We start from the raw sequence: 24324 nt of genomic DNA, 5'->3' as shown, positions 1-24324 counted from the left end.
CTGGACTCCCCAGCCAGGGGAAACATCCTCCCTACATCTACCCTGTCAAGCCCTGTAAGAATTTTACATGTTTCAATGAGATCACCTCTCATTCTTCTTACTCTAGGGAATATAGGCCTGGTCTACTCAATCTCTCCTCTTGATTGAGGGCAGGCGTTGAGATAGGTACAAATAGAGAAGGAACGCCTGGCAATTTATATTTGCTTGTGAGCATTTCCACCTGTATTTGTGTTGGTACATTGTAGAAGTCAGGAACTTTTAAAAAGCCTTTGGTCGCTATTTTAAAAAAGAAACAACACAGAAATATATTAGTTTGTGTAAAATGGAGGATGCGTAAAATCACAAGCAAAATGTAAATGGGATGCTGAAGACAATAGGGTGCAAGTCAGAGGAAGACACGATCAAACTGTACAATGCTCCGGCCAGACAGCACATTGAGTACTGGACCTCATTCTGGTGGCCGAGAAACGAGGGAGACCTCAAGCATTGGAGGCGGTGCAGACAGGAGACACGTGGCTGGTTCCGAGAGTCCGGAGAAAACACCAGAGAACCGTGGGCTGTTCAGCTTTGAAAGGAGGCAATAAAGGGGTGACCTTGTTGTAATTTTTCAAGATAGTAATCAGTATCGAAAAGATAGATCGGGAACACCGCCTCAATCAAGACCATGGCACTCGGACAAGAGGACGCAGGTTCAAACTAGTAAAAGGCAAGTTTCGGACTGATGGCAGGAAGTTGTTCTTCACGCAAAGAGCGATCAACACAAAGGACGGACCTGTGGATATAGTGGGGGCAAAAATCCCGGAATCAATTGAGGAACGGTTGGATGCTATGATGGAGGGGACAGCAGGGTCTTTCAGGAAACTATAAGCTAAAATCTAGCATCCTCTTAAAATAGAACGGTGGACTCTGTGTAGGGGATTAAAATTCCTCTTCTGCACTAGTTCCAGATTCCTAAAAGTCCTCCCAAGCCAAAAGCCAGTAAAGAAAGATCCTTTTAACATTTTCTTTTGACGTTGCTTATAAACCTGGCACACGAAACCAAACTAATAAAACCAAAACCCTGTCATGAACCCCCACGTATTTCTATTTGAGGAATGCTATTTAAAGACATGCTATTGTTCCCTTATTATTTATAACTTCTCTCTTCACCTGTTCCTATTTATCCAACTCAATGACTAAATTATTTATGCATTTCATCATTGACCTATTTGGAGGACAATTCTTCTGAAATACCATAATGAAGGTTATCAAGTATCGTTTATGGAGAGCGACCTGTTTACCACCTCCCCCATGCCTTAATCTTCCCTCTTTACTCATTTAATATCTCAGTTCAGTTTCTTGTTGTACCAGGATCGACCCAAACCATTTTAACCCTCTCTTGTCTGGCAAAAAACAACCCTCCATCTCTTCCAATCTCTCCAACGTCAAGGCTCAGCTTTTATCAACATTTACTTGGGATCCCAACATCTTCGCACAAAGAAAAACAATCTGTCGAGTTACGTAGAATAGTCAGTTATACTTGCGCAAAATTGTATGCAATGTCCACGTAAACCTGCACCTTTATTTGTTCCCACTTCCCTTGTTGATACTATAAGAGGTGGGAATATAAAGTAAATGGCATCAGGCTGCAGGACACAAGACAGAAAAAGGATCTTGGGGTTATCAGTGGGGAGGTCACCAAAACCAACAGCAAGAAGAAAAGCTGAACGGATCTTGGGGCGTATGGCCAGACAAATGGATCATAAATCCCACGAGATGACAATGAGTCTATATGGGGTAGTGCTATGACCAGACCTGGAGTACTCTGTACAATTCTGGTTGCTGTATTATAGCACCAATACACAGGTATTGGAGGCAGTGCAGAAAAGGGCAACCAAAAGGGGAAGGTTGAGGAATCTGGGATTGTTTACTTTGGAGAAGAGCAGGCTCAGGAAGGGTTTATTTTAAGATTCCTAAGGGAATAGACAAATTGAACCCCAATGATAGGCTTGAGATTTCCACAAACTCTAGAACCAAGGCAGATGGGTTTAAGGTTAGAAGAGGAATGGTGCAGAGACAGTGTAGATTTTGACAACTTTATTTGTGTGGAGAGGACTGCACATGGAAAAATATAAGGAGAACTGGATAGACATTTGAGGGCTATTGAGAGGTACTTCTCATTTGGAACCAGCTAGATAGGTTGCAGCATCGTTTCTGATCCTGTACTTTTTTTATGCTCCTAATTTACTTTCTCAACAACCATCGTCATTCCTTCATGCCTTACTCTGATCTAAATTAATAATCTGTAATGGGTCAGGGAGGGTTATCTTTCCTTTGTAAGCTTTATTGTATCATTACTAACCCTTGATTCCCCAATACATTGATGAGGTATCCCCCAGATATCTGTAGGATGGATTACATGTTCCATTATTTTCTTTATAAAACAAACACAATACCTTAACTGGGATCTTATAATCCACATTTCGTAAAGCGATTAGCCTTGAATTCCTAATATTGTTTTAATACCCTTTACCCTTACATATTAAAGTTACTAAACCTCTTAAAGAAGACATTACAACCTTTTTTTTGAACTTCTAACATTGGAAAAACTACCTGGAGTCTTTCTGCCGCAGTGTCTTATCTTTCTCCAGTGAACACATTACTTTAATTACTTTGGCCTCTGTTAAGGGAATATTCAACTGTTCTTTGTCTTCCTCTGAAATCTGACTCCATATTCCCTTTAAAACTGCACCCAGGTTAGTGGTTTCAATTGCTTTTTAAATGGATGATACTAAATAAAAGACAGTACCTTAATTTTGCTGGGTCAATACTCTGGAATTGCCTACCTAACACCATGGTAGGAGCAGTACAGCGAAGAGCCAGTCGGCTGATCTCAAATGCCAGGGGTCGAAGCTATGAGGAAAGACTGGAGAAACTTGGGCTTTTCAGCCAGAGAGGTGAGCTGATAGAGGTCGACAAGATAGTTAAGGAAATGGAAAAGGTAAAACCAAAGTATTACTTTCAATTAAACTGTGAGGAGGCGACAAGGGTTCACATGAATAAAAGTTAAGTTTAGCACTGATATCAAGGCGCTCTTCTTCAGACAAAGAGTGATCAACACATGGAATGGACTTCCAGACAGAGTAAAGAGGTGAAAATCCTGGTGTGGCGGAGCCACTAAGGGACTCCGATCAATTGTATATAATTCCCTTTAATAATATGTTAGCTACAGCCTGAGTCTGTATCTTTGTTTTCACTGTTTACATGTACAGAGCGCGATCACTTTAATAGCACGGGTAAAAGCGATGACGTCACGCTGTTCATCATGTGATCCCCCACCGGCGGGAAAAACGTGATGACGTCATGATGTCAGCCACGGGACCACCCAAGCAGTCCTCGTGGAGCCTCCGAACTGACTAGACCTATATTCGATGTTCTCCTGTAATTATCTGTTAAACTCTGTTAGCTTTCATTAAACCTCGTTTATTTGATCGCCTGAGTGGACCTCAGTCTTTTGATAGGAACTAGACATTCCTACATTGGTGACCCCGACTTTTGCGAACAGTTTTCGCAGAAGTTACTGAACATGGAAACGAACGCCGTTGCTTTGAAGCTACCACAGTTCTGGGAGCAACAGCCAGCTGCGTGGTTCATCCAGGCTGAAGCCCAGTTCGCAATCAGGAACATCGTTGCGGATCAGACCCGTTACTATTACGTGGTCTCCGCCCTCGACAGCGCCACAGCCTCGCGGATCGTCAGCCTGCTTGGTAATCCGCCAGAAGATCGCAAGTATGAAACGATAAAGGCGCGGTTGTTACAGGTCTTCGGGCTCACGAAGTCGGAGCGCACCCGCCGGCTGCTCGCTATGCCCGGCCTTGGGGACTCCAAGCCATCCGAGCTCATGAGCCAAATGCTCACGCTCCTGGGCCCCGAACCGGAATGCTTCCTCTTCCGGGAGCTATTCCTCAGCCAGCTACCAGAGCAAATTCAGGCTGCCCTAGCCAGGTCGGAAGTCACAGACTGCGCAGAGCTGGCTGCTGAAGCGGACAAGATTTTCGCGGTGACACAGCAGTATTGCGCTGCCACGAGGCGCACATCCCCCACAGATGCTGCTCCAGCCCCTCAACCTGCGGGGTTGTGCTTCTACCACACGCCCGTTTTGGCGCGAAAGCAAGATGCTGCCGCCCTCCCTGCAGCTTTTCGCTCATACAAAAAAACCAACAGCAACCCTGTCGAAAGAGGACCGGTTATAACGAGCGCCCTGCGGCTGCGATGGCAATCGGTAATACGGGGAAACTCCTCTTCATCACCGACTCCCTATCTGGTCGACGTTTCCTTTGCGACACCGGGGCGCAGTGTAGCATCCTACCCGCGTCAAATCTTGATATACAAGTCGGGGGGCACGAGCCCTCCCTCGAGGCGGCTAATGGTGGGGCCATTCGGACCTTCGGAAGACGGCGGGTCCAGGTGTGCTTCGGCGGCCAGCGGTTTTACTGGGATTTCATCACTGCCAAAGTCTCTCAAGCCATCCTCGGGGCGGATTTTTTGTGCGCCAACGGCCTCCTGGTGGATGTAAGGCACCGCCGGTTGATCAATGCGGCCACTTTTCACTCCATCCCGTGCCACCGCGGTAACGCCATGTCGCGCACTGTCTCCTGTGCGTTCCCACCTCCGGATGACTTCACTCGCCTCCTCGGAGATTTCCCAGACCTCACCAGACCCACTTTCTCTTCCACGGCTACGAAACATGGTGTCGAACACCACATCACCACTACTGGCTCCCCGGTCTATGCACGGGCCCGGCGCCTCGAACCTGGCAAGCTCGCGGCTGCGAAAGTGGAGTTCGACACGATGGAGCGGCTAGGGATTATTCGCCGGTCGAATAGTCCCTGGTCTTCGCCTCTCCACATTGTTCCGAAACCTGATGGCGGCCTTGCGGCAACTACCGACGCCTGAACGACGCCACTACTCCTGATCGGTACCTGATCCCTCATATTCAGGATTTCTCTGCCCATTTGGCGGGAAATACCATTTTTTCAAAAGTCGACTTTGTCCGTGGCTACCACCAGGTCCCCGTGCACCCGCAAGACGTCCCGAAAACTGCAGTCATCACCCCATTCGACCTGTTTGAATTTCTGCGGATGCCGTTTGGATTGAAGAAGGCTGCACAGGCTTTCCAGCACTTGATGGACTCCGTGCTTCGGGACCTCAAGTTTCTATTCGTCTATCTCGACGACATCCTCATCGCCAGCCCTAATAAAGAGGAGCACATCCGCCATTTACGCACCCTCTTTAGACGCCTCAGTCAACACGGCTTGATCATCAACCCGGCCAAGTGCCAGTTCGGCCTGCAGCAGATTGATTTCTTAGGCCACCGCATCACATCGGACGGCGCAATTCCCCTGCAAACGAAGGTGGAGGCTGTTACTTCTTTCCCGCGCCCGCAGACTGTCAAGGCCCTGCAGGAGTTCCTCGGGATGGTAAATTTTTATCACCGGTTCGTCCCTAATGCAGCTCTGCTCATGCAGCCCCTGTACGAGGCCCTCAAGGGCAAGTCCGGCAAGGATCCAATTAGCTGGACGGTCGATATGGACCGGGCGTTCGTCGACACAAAAGGCGCCTTAGCCAATGCAACCATGCTGGCGCACCCGCTGCCAAGTGCCACCATCGCCCTTACCACCGACGCGTCAGACTATGCCATCGGTACAATGCAGGAACAGTGGGTGAATGGGACGTGGCAACCGCTGGCATTTTTCAGCCGTCAACTACGGTGAAACGAACGGAAGTACAGCACGTTCGACCGGGAGTTGCTGGCCCTTTTTCTGGCCATCCGCCATTTCCGGTTCTTGCTAGAGGGCCGTCCATTCATGGCTTTTGTGGACCATAAGCCACTAACGTTCGCTATGGCCAAGACCGCCGAACCGTGGTCAGCTCGGCAACAATGTCAGTTGACCTTTATTTCAGAATTCACCACTGACATTCAGCATGTGTCTGGTAAGGACAACCTGGTGGCGGATTGCCTCTCCCGTGCGACCATTCATGCAGTCCAGCTCGGCATCGACTATGCCCTCATGGCTGCGGATCAAGCCTCGGATCCGGAAGTACAATCTTACAGAACCAACCCCTCTAGCCTCCAAGCGGCCGACGTCAAATTCCATGCTGCGGGCACTACGCTACTCTGCAACGTCTCCGTGGGAGATCCTCGCCCTATCGTGCCAGTTGCCTGGTGCCGAAAAGTTTTTGATGCCATACACGGGTTGTCGCACCCTGGCATGAAGGCCTCGCAACGGCTGATTTCGTCCAAGTTCGTGTGGCGGGGCATGCACATGGATGTCTGCGACTGGGCCAACACCTGCGTGGTCTGCCAAAAGGCCAAGGTGCAGCGTCACGTCAAGGCTCCATTGGCCACTTTCGCTGTTCCAGAACGTAGGTTTGATCATGTGCATGTGGACCTGGTGGGGCCACTTCCGCCTTCGCACGGGTTTACTCATCTTCTTACGATGGTGGACTGCACCACTAGATGGCCTGAGGCGGTTCCTTTGTCATCCACCACTTCTGCAGACGTCGCCAGGGCATTCATCTCCGCTTGGGTCGCCCGTTTCGGGGTACCGGCGGACATCTCGTCTGATCGTGGGCCGCAGTTTTCTTCTGAGCTCTGGAACGCTGTGGCTCAGGGGCTCGGCGTCAAGCTGCATCGCACCACTGCCTAGCATCCACAGGCGAATGGCCTGTGCGAGCAATTCCACAGGTCGCTCAAAGCCACACTGCGAGCCAGCATTAAAGGCGCAGGCTAGGTGGACAGGCTTCCATGGGTCCTTTTGGGTCTTCGTACGGCACCTAAAGAAGATCTTCAATCATCTTCGACGGAGCTCATATTTGGCCAGCCGCTACGCGTACCTGGGGATTTCCTTCTGACTCCGACAGAGCCATGGTCCGCATCCCAGCAGCTCATCAGCCACCAGGAGGCAGCCAGAGGTTTCGCTCCAGTGCCTACGTCGCATCACGGCTTGCAGAGCTCCCACGTCCCGGCTGAGCTGAAGAATGCCGACTATGTGTTTATCCGCCACGACGCTCATCGGGGTCCACTCAAACCCCCTTACACTGGCCCTTTCCGCGTGATAGAGCCAGGAGACAAAACTTTTTCGGTCGATATCGGAGGTAAACCGGACCACATTTCGGTTGACCGGTTGAAGCCAGCTCACTTGGACCTTGACTGCACAGTCGCGATCGCACAACCGCCGAAACGTGGCCGACCGCCCACAGTCGCCGTGCCAGTTCAAACGCAACCGCCCGCCAGCTCGCCCGCCGTCCATCAGCTTCCACTTCAAGGCTACAGAAGTCGATCTGACAGGCTTGTCGGGCCTCCTCGCCGTTTTACTTTTGCTGTTAAAGACAATTCTGGGGGGGCGCATGTGGCGGAGCCACTAAGGGACTCCGATCAATTGTATATAATTCCCTTTAATAATATGTTAGCTGCAGCCTGAGTCTGTATCTTTGTTTTCAATGTTTACATGTACAGAGCGCGATCACTTTAATAGCGCGGGTAAACGCGATGACGTCACGCCGTTCATCACGTGATCCCCACCAGTGGGAAAAACGTGATGACGTCATGACATCAGCCACGGGACCGCCCAAGCAGTCCTCGTGGAGCCTCCGAACTGACTAGACCTATATTCGATGTTCTCCTGTAATTATCCATTAAACTCTGTTAGCTTTCATTAAACCTCATTTATTTGATCGCCTGAGTGGACCTCAGTCTTTTGATAGGAACTAAACATTCCTACACTGGGATCATTTAAGAAACAGTTGGGTACAGCAGTGGGGGCGGGGAGTGTAGGGTCTTTCTGGATGAATTAGTTGAGATTGGTCAAATAACCTTCCTTATCCATAATTATAAGAACATAAGAAATAGGAGCAGGAATAGGCCACTTGGCCTCTCGAGCCTGCTCCGCCATTTAATAAGATCACGGCTGATCTTGGGCTCAAAGCCACTTCCCTGCCCACTCCCCATAACCCTTCACTCCCCTATCTTGCAAAATTCTGTCTATCGCTACATTAAATGTATTTAATGACCCAGCCTCCACAGCTCTCTGGGGCAGAGAATTCCACAGATTTACGATGCTCAGAGAAGAAATTCCTCCTCATCTCAGTTCTAAAAGGGCGATCCTTTATTCTGAAACTGTGCCCCCATGTTCTAGATTTCCCCACGAGAAGAATCATCCTCTCTGCTTCTACCTTGTCGAGCCCCTTCAGTATCTTATATGTTTCAATAAGATCACCTCTCATTCTTCTAAATTACAATTAGTATAGGCCCAACCTGCTCAACCTTTCATCATAAGTCAACCCCCTCATCTCTGGAATTAACCTAGTGAATCGTCTCTGAACTGCCTCCAATGCAAGTATATTCTTCCTTAAATAAAGAGACTAAAACTGTACACAGTAGTCAAGGTGTGGTCTCACCAATGCCCTGTACAGTTGTAGCAGGACTTCCCTGCTTTTATATTCCAACCCCCTTGCAATAAAGGCCAACATTCCATTTGCCTTTTTGAATACTTGCTGTACCTGCATGCTAACTTTTTGTGTTTCATGCACAAGGACCCCCAGGTCCCTCTGAACTGTAGCATTTTGTAATCTCTCTCCATTTAAATAATAATTTGCTTTTTTATTTTTCCTGCTAAAGTGGATAACCTCACACTTTCCCACATTATACTCCATCTGCCAAATGTTTGCCCACTCACTTAGCCTGTCTATGTCCCTTTGCAGATTCTTTGAGTCCTCTGCACAACTTGCTTTCCCACCCATCTTTGTATCATCCGCAAACTATCTTCTGATCTTGTGAAAAGCCCCTGCAAATACTGCAACTTTCTTAAATGTTTCTCCCTTTTTCTTCTTGTGCTTTCTTCTCTTGAAGGAAAGCTTTTCTGTCTCTTTTACCATTTCCCAGCATTCTCTATCTCAAGGAATCCTGCAATGATTTCTGTTCAATTAATCAACAATGATATAACTCTGTAACCACAATACCTTCCAATAATTAACTTCCAAGTTACTATTCCTATTTTAGTTGCATCTGGTAAATCAACTTTCACCTTTAACATTTGGTGGTCTAAAAGATAAAGGCCTAGAAATTGGGTTGTTTGCGCCAGCGGTTAGCGCCTTAAGAGACCGAGAATTGGGGCGTTGCCTAATGTTGGAGCGGGCGCAATGAAGATAGCGACAATTCCCATATTGACTATACATTTAACGCCTGCACTAAGTGTTTGCGCGCGCCCGCGAGCGCAAGCACATAATGACGTCATTTCATCGTGCAATGCCTTTTAGGGGTGCCTGAGCGGATATTGGGTGGCGCCCGGAGCCTTAACGCCTAGCGCTATTAGTGACAGTTCGAGGGAGCGTTAGCAGGCCCTTCTCGGAGTCGGGGGGGCGATATTTAAAGGGGACAGCTCTAGTATAGAAGCTTCAGCCACTTGGCCTGTTCATTGCGATCGTTGGTGGAGAGATTTGGGGAGCTACTGTGGAGCAGAGTTTTTGGATTTTAGCATTAGAGTAATTGGGACCCTCAAACCTGTCCGGAGCAGTTGGAGCACTAGACCTAACAGCCTTCTGACCAACTGGCATCGGAATGGGAGATGCTTTGGAGGGCGACGGGCTCCTGGCCGAACACTATGAAGGGGCAGAAAGACGGCGGGAGAGAGGGCCGGGATTGGCCAGAAGGAGGAGGGGCAATGGAGGTTGCCCAATCCGAGGGTATGCTGCGAGGGTCTTTAGGGGTCATACCTTGACATGTCGGAGGAGCAGTGTGTGCGAAGGCTCCGAATCGGGATGGACGTTGTTACTGAGCTGTGCCACCTGCTTACTGAGGATCTGCAGCCGCGTCAACGGTTCATGACCTCTCTGTCGGTGGCTGCTGAACTGACTGTTGGCCTCAATTTTTATGACAACGGATCCTTTCAGTGAGCCATTAGGGACATCGCGAATATCTCTCAGGCTGCAGTCCACTGCTGCATCCGGCAAGTTACAGCTGCCCTTTATAGGAGAAGGCGTCAATTCATCACCTTCCCTCTGACCCTGGAGAAGCAGGCGGAGGAGGAGGAGGAGCATGCGGACGAGGAGGAGGAGGAGCAGGAGGAGGAAGATGGAAGGGCTCCTGAAAGTGGAAGGGACATCCGTCACTGGCTCATGAGGAGTCGTCTCGAGGCCCCTCTGGCGGAATGATGAATGTCTTAACTGCTGCGCACTTTGGATGTTTGAAAGCATCTGAAGGCCAGCATCACTGTAATTATTCACGTACACCTTAACACATTTAAACTTCTCTTTATTGTCACAAAAGTCTTTCCTTACAGCAAAACAACGTCATGTCAACAGAAACCATAACAAACAAAATAACAATAAACTCTTTGGCAAAGCCGCCAAACTGAGCAAACCTTTTTCCTACAATTCCAACAGGTGAGGGTCTCCTTGAGTTTGGCCAAAGAAACGTCTCAGGACCTCCCTCTACTGCTGGCCCCTTGATGGAGAACGACTTCTCTTTCGCGCTCGGCCCCTTCCCTCCTTGCTGCTCCTACATAATTGAACCCCAGTGGCAGGGTGAAGGCTGGGGGACGCCTGCTGACTGTCTGGAAGCGCAGAAGCCCCTGATGGACGGCCTGGACGACCTCTGGGCTTGGAGGGTGCGGAGGCTGGCTGCTTGATCTGGCCATGGCTGGAAGCAGTGTGAACTGCAGGTGGTGGCAGCTGGACTGCAGACGTTCCAGCGGTGGCATGAGCAATGGTCACCTGCCGAGAGAGGACACCTGCACCATGGTCGGATGACACACTGGCTCTCGGAGGGGACCGGCTCGGCTCCACCGCCACAAGTGACTGCTCCACTGATTCCTGGCCTCGTGTGGCACTGGAAGGGCCCGGGGTGATCCTAGCTGAGGCAGATAGGGTGGCTGCAGTGAGAGTTCGCGTTGTCTCAATCTGGGTGTGGACGAGGCCGGCAAGTGACTGCGTGGCAGCAGTGAGGACCTGTGAGCCAGGTGCCAGTGCTTCGGAGAAGCCCTGGACAGTTCTTTCCATTGCTTCGGACAAGGCCGGTGCTGACCGCTCCACTGCCTCGGACAAGCCCTGGACAGACCTTTCCAGGGATTGTCCGAAGCCCTGAACAGTCCTTTCCATAGCGGCCTCGAAGCCCTGGACAGTCCTCTCCATTGTTGGTGCAAAGCCCTCGACAGACCTCTCCATTGTTGTCCCGAAGCCCTCGACAGACCTCTCCATTGTTGCCCCGAAGCCCTGGAGAGTCCTGTCCATTGTTGCCCCGAAGCCCTGGAGAGTCCTGTCCATTGTTGCCCCGAAGCTCTGGAGAGTCCTCTCCATTGTTGCCCCGAAGTCCAACACACTCTTTGCCAGTGAATCTATTGACTGAGGCATCCTCCCCACTGCAGCCATCAGCTCAGTGTGCCTGAGCCGGGTCTGGGTGCTCATTTCAGCCAGGCGACGCACCTCCTCTGCACTCTGTGCAGCAGTCATCACTACCTGCCTTGCCCTCCGGGGAGACGGTGGCCGAACTTGCCCACCCCCCTTGCGTTGCTGCATGCCGCTTGGTCCGGCAACTGCCTGATCATCAGAGCCCCCCCCCCCTCCCCTCCAGGGAACTACTATCCCCAGTCTGTACATGTGTATGCTCCTCTGAGATTGGAGCGGATGGTCTGGCTTCCTCCTGATCCTCAACTCCGGAGGCACTGGCACTGGCAGCTTCAGGGCGTGGAGCCCCAGTTGGTGATGCATCATCTGAAAGCAGGGAGGTGGAAGAGTGGCTTTAGCAAAAGGACAGGTTGGCGGAAAGGCATGGCAGATTGCGGCACACTGAGGAAGCATGCTGGCGGGGGGACCAAGTGGAAGGAGACAGTTGCAAAAGGTGCGAGCCTTACCCTCGCTGTCGGAAATGGGGTCGGCAGCTGCAGTGGTAACAGGACCAGACAGACGTCCTCCAAGAATCTGGTGCACTCTCTCCTCGAGATCCGTCAGAGTGACGACTTGTGGAGGTCCGCCACCGGTTCGACGCTGCTCCCTCTGCATCGTCGCCAGCTTGGACTGCAGGGGAAAGAAGGGGAAGTTCTGTAACATGATGCCTTGAGAGATCATCTCATGCCCCCCATGGTGCGACAGCCCTTACATGATGCCTTGAGAGATGATCTCATGCCCCCCATGGTGCAACAGCCCTTACATGATGCCTTGAGAGATCATCTCATGCCCCCATGGTGCAACAGCCCTTACATGATGCCTTGAGAGATCATCTCATGCCCCCCATGGTGCAACAGCCTTTACATGATGCCTTGAGAGATCATCTCATGCCCCCCATGGTGCAACAGCCCTTACATGATGCCTTGAGAGATCATCTCATGCCCCCCATGGTGCAAGAGCCCTTACATGATGCCTTGAGAGATCATCTCATGTCCCCCATGGTGCAAGGCCCCTTACATGATGCCTTGAGAGAAATGTTCATGTGTGTGCCCAGAAAGGGCCATGGATGCTTGCTGACAGATGGCCATTGGGGCATCATGGCAACAGGGTCCTCGAAGTTAGGTGCAGATGGAGGGAATCAGAAGTTTGCATAACCAACACTCACCCTAACGACCCGAGTGAGGTCGTTGAATTTCTTCCTGCACTGAACAGGGGTCCTGGTCGCCAAGCTGTTGGAGTTGACCCTCTGAGAAACCTCCCTCCAAGATCGCCGGTAAGCCTTTTGATTCGGCCTCTTGCCATTGTCAGGATACAGAACATCTCGACGGCGCTCAACTGCAGACACCAAGTGGTCCAGGGCCTCACTGCTGAAGCGCTCTGCTCTCTGTCTCACCTTCTCCATCCTCACCAAGCTTGTTGCGCCAGAGAAGGGCGAGCGCCGATTCTGAGGCCTACAGGGCGTTGAGTGTAGCAGCTCAGGCTGACTGACCCACCCCTTTAAGAGCCGGCCGGCGCCTGGAAGTCTCGTGGTTTCCGGTAATTGAGATCACCTGCGCTGCGCCCGTCCGCGACGATGTTGGGTAGCGCCTGAACTTTTGCGCCTTAGGAGCCCCGTGCAACGTCTGAGTTAGCGCCTCAATCCCCTTTGGGAGCGATGCAACCCAATATCTCGCCAGGCAGCGATAAGTTTCGTCTGGCTATAAACTTTGCGCAGCGCCAGTTCTAACGCCTCAAGCGGGGCTATACCCAATTTCTAGGCCAAACTGCCTTGAACAAAAACTGTTTTACCTTCCATAAGTTTAGACGCAAAACTAATGCATTGTGGAATTAATTGATCCATTTGCATTAAAGAACTTGTATTGATATAACGTCTTATCATATCTCTCAGAAACATCTGAAAGTGCTTTTTGTGGACTGCATTACATTGTGCAATTACTGAGTAACCATGTGAATTTCAGTCTCCTATGCCCTCAAGAGTGCCAACGTGGATTAAACCACGTTTCTTCCACAATTTATTTGATAAGTCTTCACTATTTATCTTCCTACTGTGACACTCCATGATCTGGTTAAATTGTCCTCCATCATTAAAAAAGACATTCACGTTGATAAAAACCCAAGATTCTTTCATAATGCTTGTCAAGTGCAGTCACTCCCGAGACACTTTCTCACTCACCTTTCATCAGTAAAATAATTCTTCTTACGTTCATCCACCACACCTTGGCTTGAAACCTAACCAACATTTTCTGCTCCCACAATTGCACTGACTAGCAACATGCTCTCTAGGGCCTCTCAGTTATAAGGTTATCATTGTTCCACTTAATTAAGATGTTTGCGTAAAGAAAATCACATTCCCACACCAGCAAGGGACACGGGAGCCTTTGTCTCCAATAATATTGCAGCTATGGGTCTCAGCCTAGCATCCGTGGAATGTGATGTGCTGCTGATAGACCAAATGTACATTGATGGAATTCATCATCCAACAGTGTGCTGTATCCCTTGATTCAGGGACCACCCAATCATCAGCCAGACCAGGTAACAGATGAAGATTTAGCAACACTATGTGAAACAATAATGTTTTTGATCACAACTGCAGTGAAGATGGAGGATGTCCTTTGGCTATTCTGACTGGAGTTTGTCACTATGACCCAGTATACCAAGGCTTTAACAATAATCTGCAATTGTTCAGCACATATTGGGGAAAAAGAAACTGCAAGCCGGCAGTGAAAGCTTTCCGCTTACAATGAAGATGCCAATCTCCCTAAAGCCCAGGCACTGCTGTCCTGGCTCCTCATCGTGTCTTGTTGCCCATATCAGGGAGGAGGCCGAGGAGCACGACACTGAGGCTAATGCAAGTCCTGAGTCTCAATATCCACCCAGAATCAGCAAGGTGGTTGGAAGAGGAGCTTCCAGCATTAGTTAACGATTTACTGGAGAATTCAGAGGAGTCTCTGGCCCAATGGCAATGGGAAGATAAATTATTGGTGGGCTTGTGCATAATTCTGAATAGCATTGATGACGAGGAATGAACATGTCAGCTCGCAAATAAAATATGGGAACATATCAGCACAAACCATCTTTCCCCATAAGGACTTTCTCTATAAATCTCTTGGGACAGTGCTCCGCCAGACCCGCATGAAGAACATAAGGGAGGATCTTCGCCAAATGCTACTGAGTGTGCAGCACAGTGACAGTGCGGAGAGAGGGGGCAGCCCTCGCCATTGGTTTCTGTGCCATGGCACACTTTGATAATACCCTCAGTAGCCTGGAGGAGTTTGCTAATTCCAACAGATTTAGGGTCAAGCCTGATGAGGATTTGGATAAAGTCAAGAGCACACTGGTTCTGTGCTATGGGAGCATGGCAGCCTGCGCACCTGAGGAACTGCTGTCCACAATCGAGACCCACATTCTGCCAGCTGTTAGTCAATTAATTACAAGTGGGCAGGGGATAGAGGCTGAATCCAAGGATCTCACACTAAAGCTCAGCCTAATACAGACCATGACTCTGATAGCCAGATCCCCATATTCAAATCGCCAGAGAGTTCCCATCAACTTTACCAGAAACAGGGTGTTGCTTACATACATGCAGGATCTTATCGAGCTGCTGCAGAGCCCTGTTCAACAGTTAACTATTAACACCTGCACACATCTCGTACAACTACACACTGAATCAAACCAAGCTGACACCTGCCAATTGATTGAAACCTGCCTTATCAGTACTTTCAGCTTGGTACCTTCCGAACTGGACAAGGACAAAGACACAAATGGCAACACAAAAGAGACAGCGACGCTTTATACCCAAACCACAAATTCCCTTCAAAATCTTCTGAATCAAATATTACTTCAGAACCTCTCCCTTGAAGGACTTGAGGCCATTTTCAATCACATAGAAGAGTGGATTATTTCAACAAAAGACTAGGAACGAGAGAGAGTCTTGGACATGACCTTAGAGCTTCTGAAACTTTACTTGGGGAAGCTCAATGTTAGTAAGGTAGTGCCTGGGGACTCAGATTGAACGAATGATGCTGCGCTGTGCAGGTCCATCGCTTCCCGTTCGACAGATGGCCCTGAACACTTTGTACATCACCCTGTCCATTTAGTTATCGTATGAAGGCACCAATCTGGATTAGCAAAAGGAGAAGTTAGAGGTTCTGAAAGCAGCCAGAGAACAGTTAGTTAGTCCTAACATTTAATTCCTCTTTCAAACGTGCTGCCTGATCACAGAGGTAATTTTGAAGTGTTTGCCCCATGACCAGCTGGACGACTTGCTCTTCATGGTCTTCAAAGGACTGTCTGGCCAACACCCCAGCTGTTCCGGTGCAGCCGCTGTGCTCATGAAAACCATCATTAAAAGATGTGGCAGTGAACTTCGGGACCAGGTCTCGGAGATACTTGACGTGGTGAAGGTTCAATTGCAGTCAGTTCCTTATGAGGAGGTCTATCTTTCGGTTCTGCATAGTATCGCCATTCTGGCATCACACAACACAGTTGTGTCCTGTCTCCTCCCCTACCCTTTGGACAAGTACATCAATGACGTGTGGAGATCACTGGCTGAGGACACAGAATATGCCATGAATACAATGGGAGAGCTGCTGGACACACTGAACAAACAGTTACCATTTGGGATAAGCAGAGCCTGCCCCATCAATGAGAAGGCAGCACAGTATTCGACCCTTGAATTGTTGGCTGCCATCTGTGGGCTGCACCAAATGATAACTAAGCCCGAGTCAGCAAAGGCAGTGACTACATTATTCCCGCTGTTGTTCAGTGCCCTTCTCATTCATCTCAACTCCTGTGTTAATATTTCTCTGCTCAGTGGTTTTGCTCCTGATGGTAAATCGAACCAGAAAGATTTCTCAGCTGAGTTTCAAACATCTAGAAGCAGAGGTCAGTGTGTGAACTGTGTGGAGACACTAAAGGACCTGCTGGCTCCGACAAATAATAAAACAGTAACTAAGGACATGGTGAAAAGTGGAGGATGGGACCAGCTGATGAACAAATTCGACAAGGGGTTTGTCCTACTGGCCAGAGCAATGGTGAAATATGCTGGCCTCAGCCTGCCTGGCATTGTGGAACAGCTGGCAGCTCAGATCCTTACCGTCCAAGACTGTCAGACAGTCACCATGGCTTCCTTCTTTGGAGAGCTGTTAAAATCTCCACTGGTTTCACAGCTGCAGGCACACAGACACTCTGGTGAGCACATTGCTAAGGTCTTTGCTCTATGCTTGTCCAGTTGCCCAGTTGGTGTGTGTCAAGGGCCTGGGCAACATTACAATTGGAGCCCATTACTGGCCTCATAAAGTGATGGGCACATTTATTAGTCTGTTGGGAAACAAGGACAACCAGAAGGAGCTGCTAATGTGCCTCTCTAAGTATATAATTCAGGTGAGAGCAGACGCCATCCAACTGTTTGTAGACAGAATCCTCATTCGGATTCAACCACTTTTCAAAGCTAAGTGTGATAAAGTGTGGGCTGAAGCATTCAGCGTGTTGGCGAACTTGGCCAAGTATGGAATCGGAGGTTCCAGATCTTTCTTCTACTGACAGGTGTGCTTGTTGTTGCAACTGAATGGAAACAGTGAGGCGATCACCAGGTCCTGTGGTTCAACACTGCGGTTGGTCTTCCCACTTAGTGGATCTGCCGAGCCTTCCTCATTAATTGAGAATTATCTAGGGGAGCCCAACAGGGGCTACATGGACTTCCAAAGAGAACTTTCGCAGCAGTTGGTTCAAGATTTCCCCAACAGGATCAATTCCTATGCCACGGATTGTGAGTCCTTCTTTCACGGCTCCCAGGAGCAGCTTCGAGCACACGCAGTGGCCTTTTCAACTTTACTTCTCTGGCAGTCAGAAGGTGTCCCACCCACCCGGAGGCTCACTTGGTGGAACAGCTGTGTAATGAACTGCTGCTGTCGCTATCAGAATGAAGACTAAGCACTCAGGCCCTGATCCTCCACCACCTCCTCTTCTTAGCAGCTACTGTTGATTCTTTCAACAAGATTTGTAAATATGTAATTTTATGCATTGTAAATAAATAGATATCCTGTTGTGCCATTTTAACTATCAGTTGATCTTCAAACGATTCAGGTTCCGCTGCTGTGTGACTGGGAGTGAAATCTCCCGATGTACTCACACTCACACAAACACACACACCCCGCACACTCAGAAACACACACACCCTTACACCCTCACACACTTGCACACCCTCATGCTCACACTCACTCACACACACCCTCACCCTCACACACATCTCACATACAAACACTCACATGCACACCCTCACACATACGCACACACACACCCTCACACACTCGCACACACCCTCAAACACACACATACACACACACACCCTCACACACAATCTCACACTCACTCAAACCCTCACTCTCACACACGCTCACAATCACACACACCCTCAAACATAGAAAAAAAGCATGGATAAATAGTAGCAGGAGTAGGCCATTCAAGCCTGCTCCGCCATTTAATATGATCATGGCTGATCCTCTATCTCAACACTATATTCCCGCTCTACCCCCATACCCCTTGAGGCCTTTTGTGTCAGGGTGATAGTGTGTGTGAGTTTTTGGATTTGAGGGTGAAGGTGTGTATTTGTGTGTGTGTGTGTGTGTGAGTGTGAGGGTGTGTGTGATTGTGCGTGTATGTGAGTGTGGGTGTGTGCATGAGGGTGTGAGGATGTGTATGAGATTGAGGGTGTGTGTTTGTGTGAGGGCAAGGGTGTTTGTGAGGGTGTGTGTATCAGTGTGCGTGAGCTTGAGGGTGTGTATGTGAGGGTGTGTGAAGGTGAGATTGAGTGTCTATGTGTGCGGGGTGTGTGAGGGTGTGTATCAGGTTGAGGTGTGAGTGTAATGGTGTGTGAGGGTGAGTGTGAGGGGAGGGTGTGTGTGTGTGAGAGTGAAGGTGAGGCTGTGTGTGAGTCTATGAGGGGGTGAGGGGATGTGTGTGAGGGTAAGGGTGTGTGAGTATGTGTGTGTGAGTGATGGTGAGGGTATGAGGGTGTGTGTGTGAGGGTGTGAGTGATAGTGAGGGTGTGTGTGAATGTGAGGGTGTGTGAATTTGTGAATGAGCGTGTCAATGAGAGTGATGGTGAGGGTATGTGTGAGGGTAAGGGTATGTGAGTATGTGTGTGAATGTGTGCGAGTGTGAGGGTGTGTGTGAGAGTAAGGGTGTGTGGGTGAGGGTGTGTGTATGTGTGTGCGTGTGTGAGTTTGTGAGGGTGTGTGTGAGTGAGGGTGTGTGAGTGAGGATACGGGTGTGTGTGTTTGTGAGTGTGGATGTATGGGTGTGTGTAAGTGCCAGTGTGAGGGTGTATGTGTGAGGATGTGTAGGTGAAGTGTGTATGACTGTGAGGATGATGGCACATGTGTGTGTGCGTGAGTGTGTGAGGCTGAGGGTGTGTGTGTGAGAGTATGAGGGTGTGTGAGGGTGAGAGTGTGCCAAGGCTTCTTCGACAGCACCTCCCAAACCCGCGACCTCTTCCACCTAGAAGGACAAGGGCAGCAGGCGCATGGGAACATCATCACCTCCCAAGTTCCCCTGCAAGTTGTAGTGTATGTGCCTTTAAGAGCCCCCTGTGTACTGTAATGCCGGTAATGGCCACTCGGGCTATATAAGCCTGTACACGGTGTTGTATCAGTTAGTTCACCTCCAGACTTTGTTCAGTAAACACCTGTGAAACCAACTCCTGCCTTCCATGTCTCTATTAACACACGGATACAACAGTGGCGACGAATTGGAAACGGACTTACCTGCAATTCGGCAGCACCTCAAGGACATCGATTCCTCAGACGTCCAAAGTCGAAGAAAAGCAAGAAAAAAATAAAGAAAAAAAACTGTGGTTTCACCAGCTAGCCGAGCTGGTGGCAGGTACTGCAATAATCCTTCCTGGGCAGCGGGCTGGGGCTCCATCGGCTGGCTCTGCAGCGGGGCCGAGCAGCGAAGGCGGAGGCAAACAGAAACAGAGGGGGGGAGCACTCTGGAGACGGCCAGCGCTGCAAAGCAGGTCGGCGTTCGGACCAGAGGGGGGGAAAAGTCCCAGAGAGTCCGGTGGGAACGAGTCTCCACCTGTAAATAAAAAAACCGCGGAAAACAGCGTTTTCAGCAGCAGCAGCGGCGGGAAAGTGCGGGAAGCGCCATTTTTTTCTGCAGGGAAGAAAGGGAAGCGCGGGAAGCGCCATTTTTTTTCCAGGATGCCTAAGGCTGGCAATATTGATGCTTTCGATAATGATATAGAGGATTGGACCACATATGTGGAAAGAGTGGAGGTATATTGCACAGCAAATGGAATAGAAAATGATAAAAAGGCGTCAGTACTTCTAAATCTAATGGGCGCAAAGACATACGGGCTGTTACGAAACGTAATCACTCCAGCCAAACCAAAGGACAAGAATTTTAAGGAGATTGTTGATACCCTACAGGAGCACTTAAACCCAACACCGCTGCTGATAGCGGAACGATTCAAATTCTTCAAGAGGAATCAGCACAAGAATGAAAGTAACTCTGATTACCTCACTGAATTAAGAAAGCTATCAAAGCACTGCCAATTCGGGGCAGGACTGGCAGATTTTCTTCGAGACAAATTCGTCTGTGGTCTCCTAAGTGAAGGAACACAGAAAAGGCTGTTTTTTAGAAAGATTTGACACTGGACAAGGCTTTCAGTATGGCTGTATCATACGAAGCAGCCACAAGGGGAGCTGCAGAGATACAGCAAAAGACACAGGACTTCGGCACCCATGAAATGACACAGGGTTTCGAGAGATGTTATCGCTGCGGCAGATCCACCCATGGCCAGAGGGACTGCTGGTTCAAGGACAAAGCATGCAGGCAATGTGGAAAGATTGGACACATTGCACGTGTGTGCCGATCTGGACAAAAAAAATCCACGGACAGGAAAAAAATCAATAAGGAAAAGTACAGAAAGGTACAAATGATGACGGACAGTAGCTCCGAAGACCAGAAGAGCGATAGCGACTCCGGAAACAAGAGACTAAGCTGTCTCAAATTACATAATGTATTTGCCAAAGAAGATTACCAGACCATTTGGGTTACCCTCACGATAGCGGGGTCCCCAGTTAAAACGGAGCTAGATACAGGATCAGCTCTGACCGCCATAAATCGATGGGATTACGAGCGGCTATTTCCACATATACCTTTAAAAGACACATCCATTATCTTGAAAACATATACGGGGCAGAAAGTATACCCCAAAGGAAAAATAAGGGTGCCTGTTCTATACACGGCAAGGAAATACAAAGGTTGTATTTATACGTTCTACAAGATGGTGGTCCACCGCTGTTGGGACGTGAATGGATCAGGAAGATACGTTTAGACTGGCACTCCATTCAGGCACTGACGGTGACCAGTAAGAAAAAAAATGATGATGACGTCATACCTGAACGATTAAAAGACATCTTGGCCAACGCCAAGGAAGTGTTTCAAGAGAAACTAGGAACCTTGAAAGGCATCACCGCCTCAATAAAAGTGGAAGATGCGGCAATTCCCAAGTTTTTTAAGGCAAGGCCGGTGCCATACGCAATTCGTCCAGCAGTCGAGGCAGAGCTGGAGAACTTGGAAAAGGCAGGCGTATTATCCAAGATAGATTGGAGCGAGTGGGCAACACCCATCGTCCCGGTCATGAAGAAAAGGTTGAATAATGATAAATCTGAAGAACAGAGAAAAATTCGCATCTGTGGAGACTTCAAGGTGACTGTAAACCCGGTCCTTCACACGGTACAATATCCTCTTCCGAGGATAGAAGATATTTTCGCCTCACTATCCGGAGGGAAACGTTTCACCAAAATTGACTTGGCACAGGCATATCTACAGATGGAGGTTGAAGAGGCCTCTAAAAAGTATCTCACGATAAATACACACAAAGGCCTGTACCAGTACAATCGACTGGTTTTCGGAGTAGCATCAGCTCCAGCTATCTGGCAAAGAGCTATGGAGCAAGGGATTCCGGGGACTCAATGCTACCTAGACGACATCCTTGTAACAGGAGAAAATGACAACGAGCACCTTGCCAATTTGGAGCAGGTGCTCACTAGGCTGAGAGAACGGGGCCTACGAGCAAATCGCCCCAAGTGCGAATTTTTCCAGAAACAAATATCATATTGTGGCCATATAATTAACGAAAAAGGGTTGCATAAGTCACCTGAAAAAATTGAAGCGGTCATAAAAGCCCCAGCACCTGAAAATGTCTCACAATTAAGGTCGTTCCTGGGATTGATAAGTTCGGTAAATATTTATGATAGTAATTTATCAACTCTTCTGCACCCTCTTAATGAACTGCTACAAACAGGAGTAATTTGGAAATGGAGCGAAGACTGTAAACGTGCCTTCCATAAATGCAAAGACTTAATCACGCCCAAGGAAGTTTTGGCTCATTACAACCCATCACTGCCAATCAGACTGGCGTGCGATGCATCCCCTTACGGCGTAGGAGCGGTATTATCGCATAGATTCCCTGATGGCTCGGAGCGGCCGATAGCTTTTGCATCACGCTCATTGAACTCAGCTGAGCGTAACTATGCCCAGATCGACAGGAAAGCACTCAGCCTGGTATGGGGAGTGAAGAAATTCAACCATTACCTACACGGACAAAAATTTACCTTGTTGACTGACCATCAGCCTCTCGTCTCCATATTCAACCCTAAAAAGGGTGTTCCCATTATGACAGCGCAAAGTCTACAGAGGTGGTCCCTTTTTCTAGGGGCACACCAATATGACATAGAATACAAAGGATCAAAACAGCATGGGAATGCTGATGGTTTATCGCGCCTACCGTTGCCAACGGTAGAAGAGGCACCTACAGTAGACCCAGTGGAGATGTTCCACTCTACCATAGTGGAATGTCTACCAGTAACAAATTCTGCCATTGAAAAGGAAACGAGAAATGACCCGACTCTCTCACGAGTCTACGATTTAACAGTGAAGGGATGGCCAGCACGTGGCGAACCACTGTTGCCAGCATTCTCGCAAAGAAGAGAACAGCTGTCAGTGTGCCGAGGAACCTTGATGTGTGGATCCAGAGTGGTGATTCCACCCAAACTCCAGGATAAAGTGCTAAAGGAGCTTCACGAGGGGCATCTGGGTGGAGTGAAAATGAAGAACCTAGCCAGAGCGTTTGTATGGTGGCCAGGTATCGATGGAGACATCGAAGAAATGACCAAGAGCTGCCTAGGATGCCAGAAGGTCCAAAACGCTCCACCACAAGCCCCTCTACATCCATGGGAGTGGCCCTCATCTCCATGGCAAAGGGTACACACCGACTTTGCTGGTCCATTTATGGACTCAATGTTCTTAATCGCGGTTGATGCACACTCCAAGTGGCTGGAGGTAATAAAGATGTCCTCCACCACCACGGAAAAAACCATCACAGTATTAAGGACCATATTTGCCAGGAATGGGCTGCCTGAACAGATCTGTTCTGATAATGGACCGCAATTTGTGTCCGAAGAATTCAGGAAGTTCTTAAAAACAATGGGGTTAAGCACTACACGTCCGCCCCATACCATCCCGCCACCAATGGATTGGCTGAAAGGTTTGTCCAGACCTTCAAGAAGGCCATAAAGGCCATGGATAATGAAGATATAAAACTTCAGCATAAGGTAGATAACTTCTTGTTTGCATACAGGAATGCAACACATATGGTTACAAACCAAACTCCCGCCATGATGTTCTTCAATAGAAGCCTAAGATGCCGGCTGGATTTGATCAAGCCAAACATTAGAAGGGACGTGGAGAACCGGCAATTTCAAGGCATGAATGAAAGGCCAACTAGAACCTTCCAGATAGGTCAACAAGTTTTGGCCCGGGACTACCGTACCGAGAAATGGCAGCCTGGAACTATTTGCACACGACTAGGACCGCTGATGTATACCGTGGACATTGGAGAAAGCATAATAAGGCGCCATGCTGACCAGATCATAGTCATCCGAAAAGGGACAACCTACACCACAACTCTATACGCCTAATGATGAAGTAGAGATACCCATAGTATCTACCTCCGATCCGGTGATACTGGAACCAGATGAACCCGACACTGGCATTCAAGCCGAATCAGCCTTGCCAAAAGAACCTACTACACCACCAGAAACTACCACACCACCAAGGCGTTATCCAGACCGAGTCAGGAAGCCTCCAGAGAGACTGACTTATAATTGATTAACTGCAGCAATGTGTAGATTATTGTTCTTGTAACATGTAATTAATGATTACTTAAAATATTATGTATTGTTTGGCTAAAAGGTGAGGAATTGTATTGTATGTGCCTTTAAGAGCCCCCTGTGTACTGTAATGTCGGTAATGGCCACTCGGGCTATATAAGCCTGTATATTGTGTTGTATCAGTTAGTTCACCTCCAGACTTTGTTCAGTAAACACCTGTGAAACCAATCCTGCCTTCCGTGTCTCTATTAACACAAGGATACAACACAAGTCACACACCATCCTGACTTAGAAGTATATCGCCAATCCTTCATCGTCGCTGGGTCAAAATCCTGGAACTCCCTACCTAACAGCACTGTGGGAGTACCTTCACCACACGGACTGCAGCGGTTCAAGAAGGCGACTCACCACCACCATCTTAAGGGCAATTAGGGATGGGCAATAAATACTGGCCTTGCCAATGACGCCCACATCCCATAAACGAATAAAAAAGTAATCATGGGGGACTTTACTCTACATATAGACTGGGGAAACCAAATTTGCAGTAATAGTGTGGAGGACGAATTCATGGAATGTATGCAAGATAGTTTTCTAGATCAGTATGTTGAGGAACCAACTAGGGAACGGGCTATTTTAGATCGAGTATTGTGCAACGAGAGAGGGTTAATTAATAACCTTGTAGTGAAGGGGCCTTTAGGGAAGAGTGACCATAATATGATAG

The 24324-nt window shown here is 48.8% G+C and overlaps 1 long non-coding RNA gene across 1 annotated transcript in view; it reads right to left on the bottom strand.

Moving 5' to 3' along the window:
* Positions 1 to 11627: 11627 nt before the first annotated feature.
* The window catches only part of LOC147121750 (uncharacterized), a 29339-nt gene continuing 16642 nt past the window's right edge, over positions 11628 to 24324 (bottom strand). The window contains exons 2-3 of the long non-coding RNA XR_015075408.1: positions 11889 to 12051; positions 11628 to 11748 (exon numbers count right to left, since the gene is read on the bottom strand). This is a non-coding gene — a long non-coding RNA (uncharacterized LOC147121750). The remainder of the gene's footprint in view (positions 11749 to 11888; positions 12052 to 24324) is intronic.

The sequence above is a fragment of the Somniosus microcephalus genome, chromosome 3, assembly GCF_052327205.1.
Source record: "Somniosus microcephalus isolate GS21.2 chromosome 3, FLI_Smic_1.0, whole genome shotgun sequence".
NCBI classification, from domain to species: Eukaryota; Metazoa; Chordata; class Chondrichthyes; order Squaliformes; family Somniosidae; genus Somniosus; species Somniosus microcephalus.
This window is presented reverse-complemented; position numbering and strand designations above follow the sequence as displayed.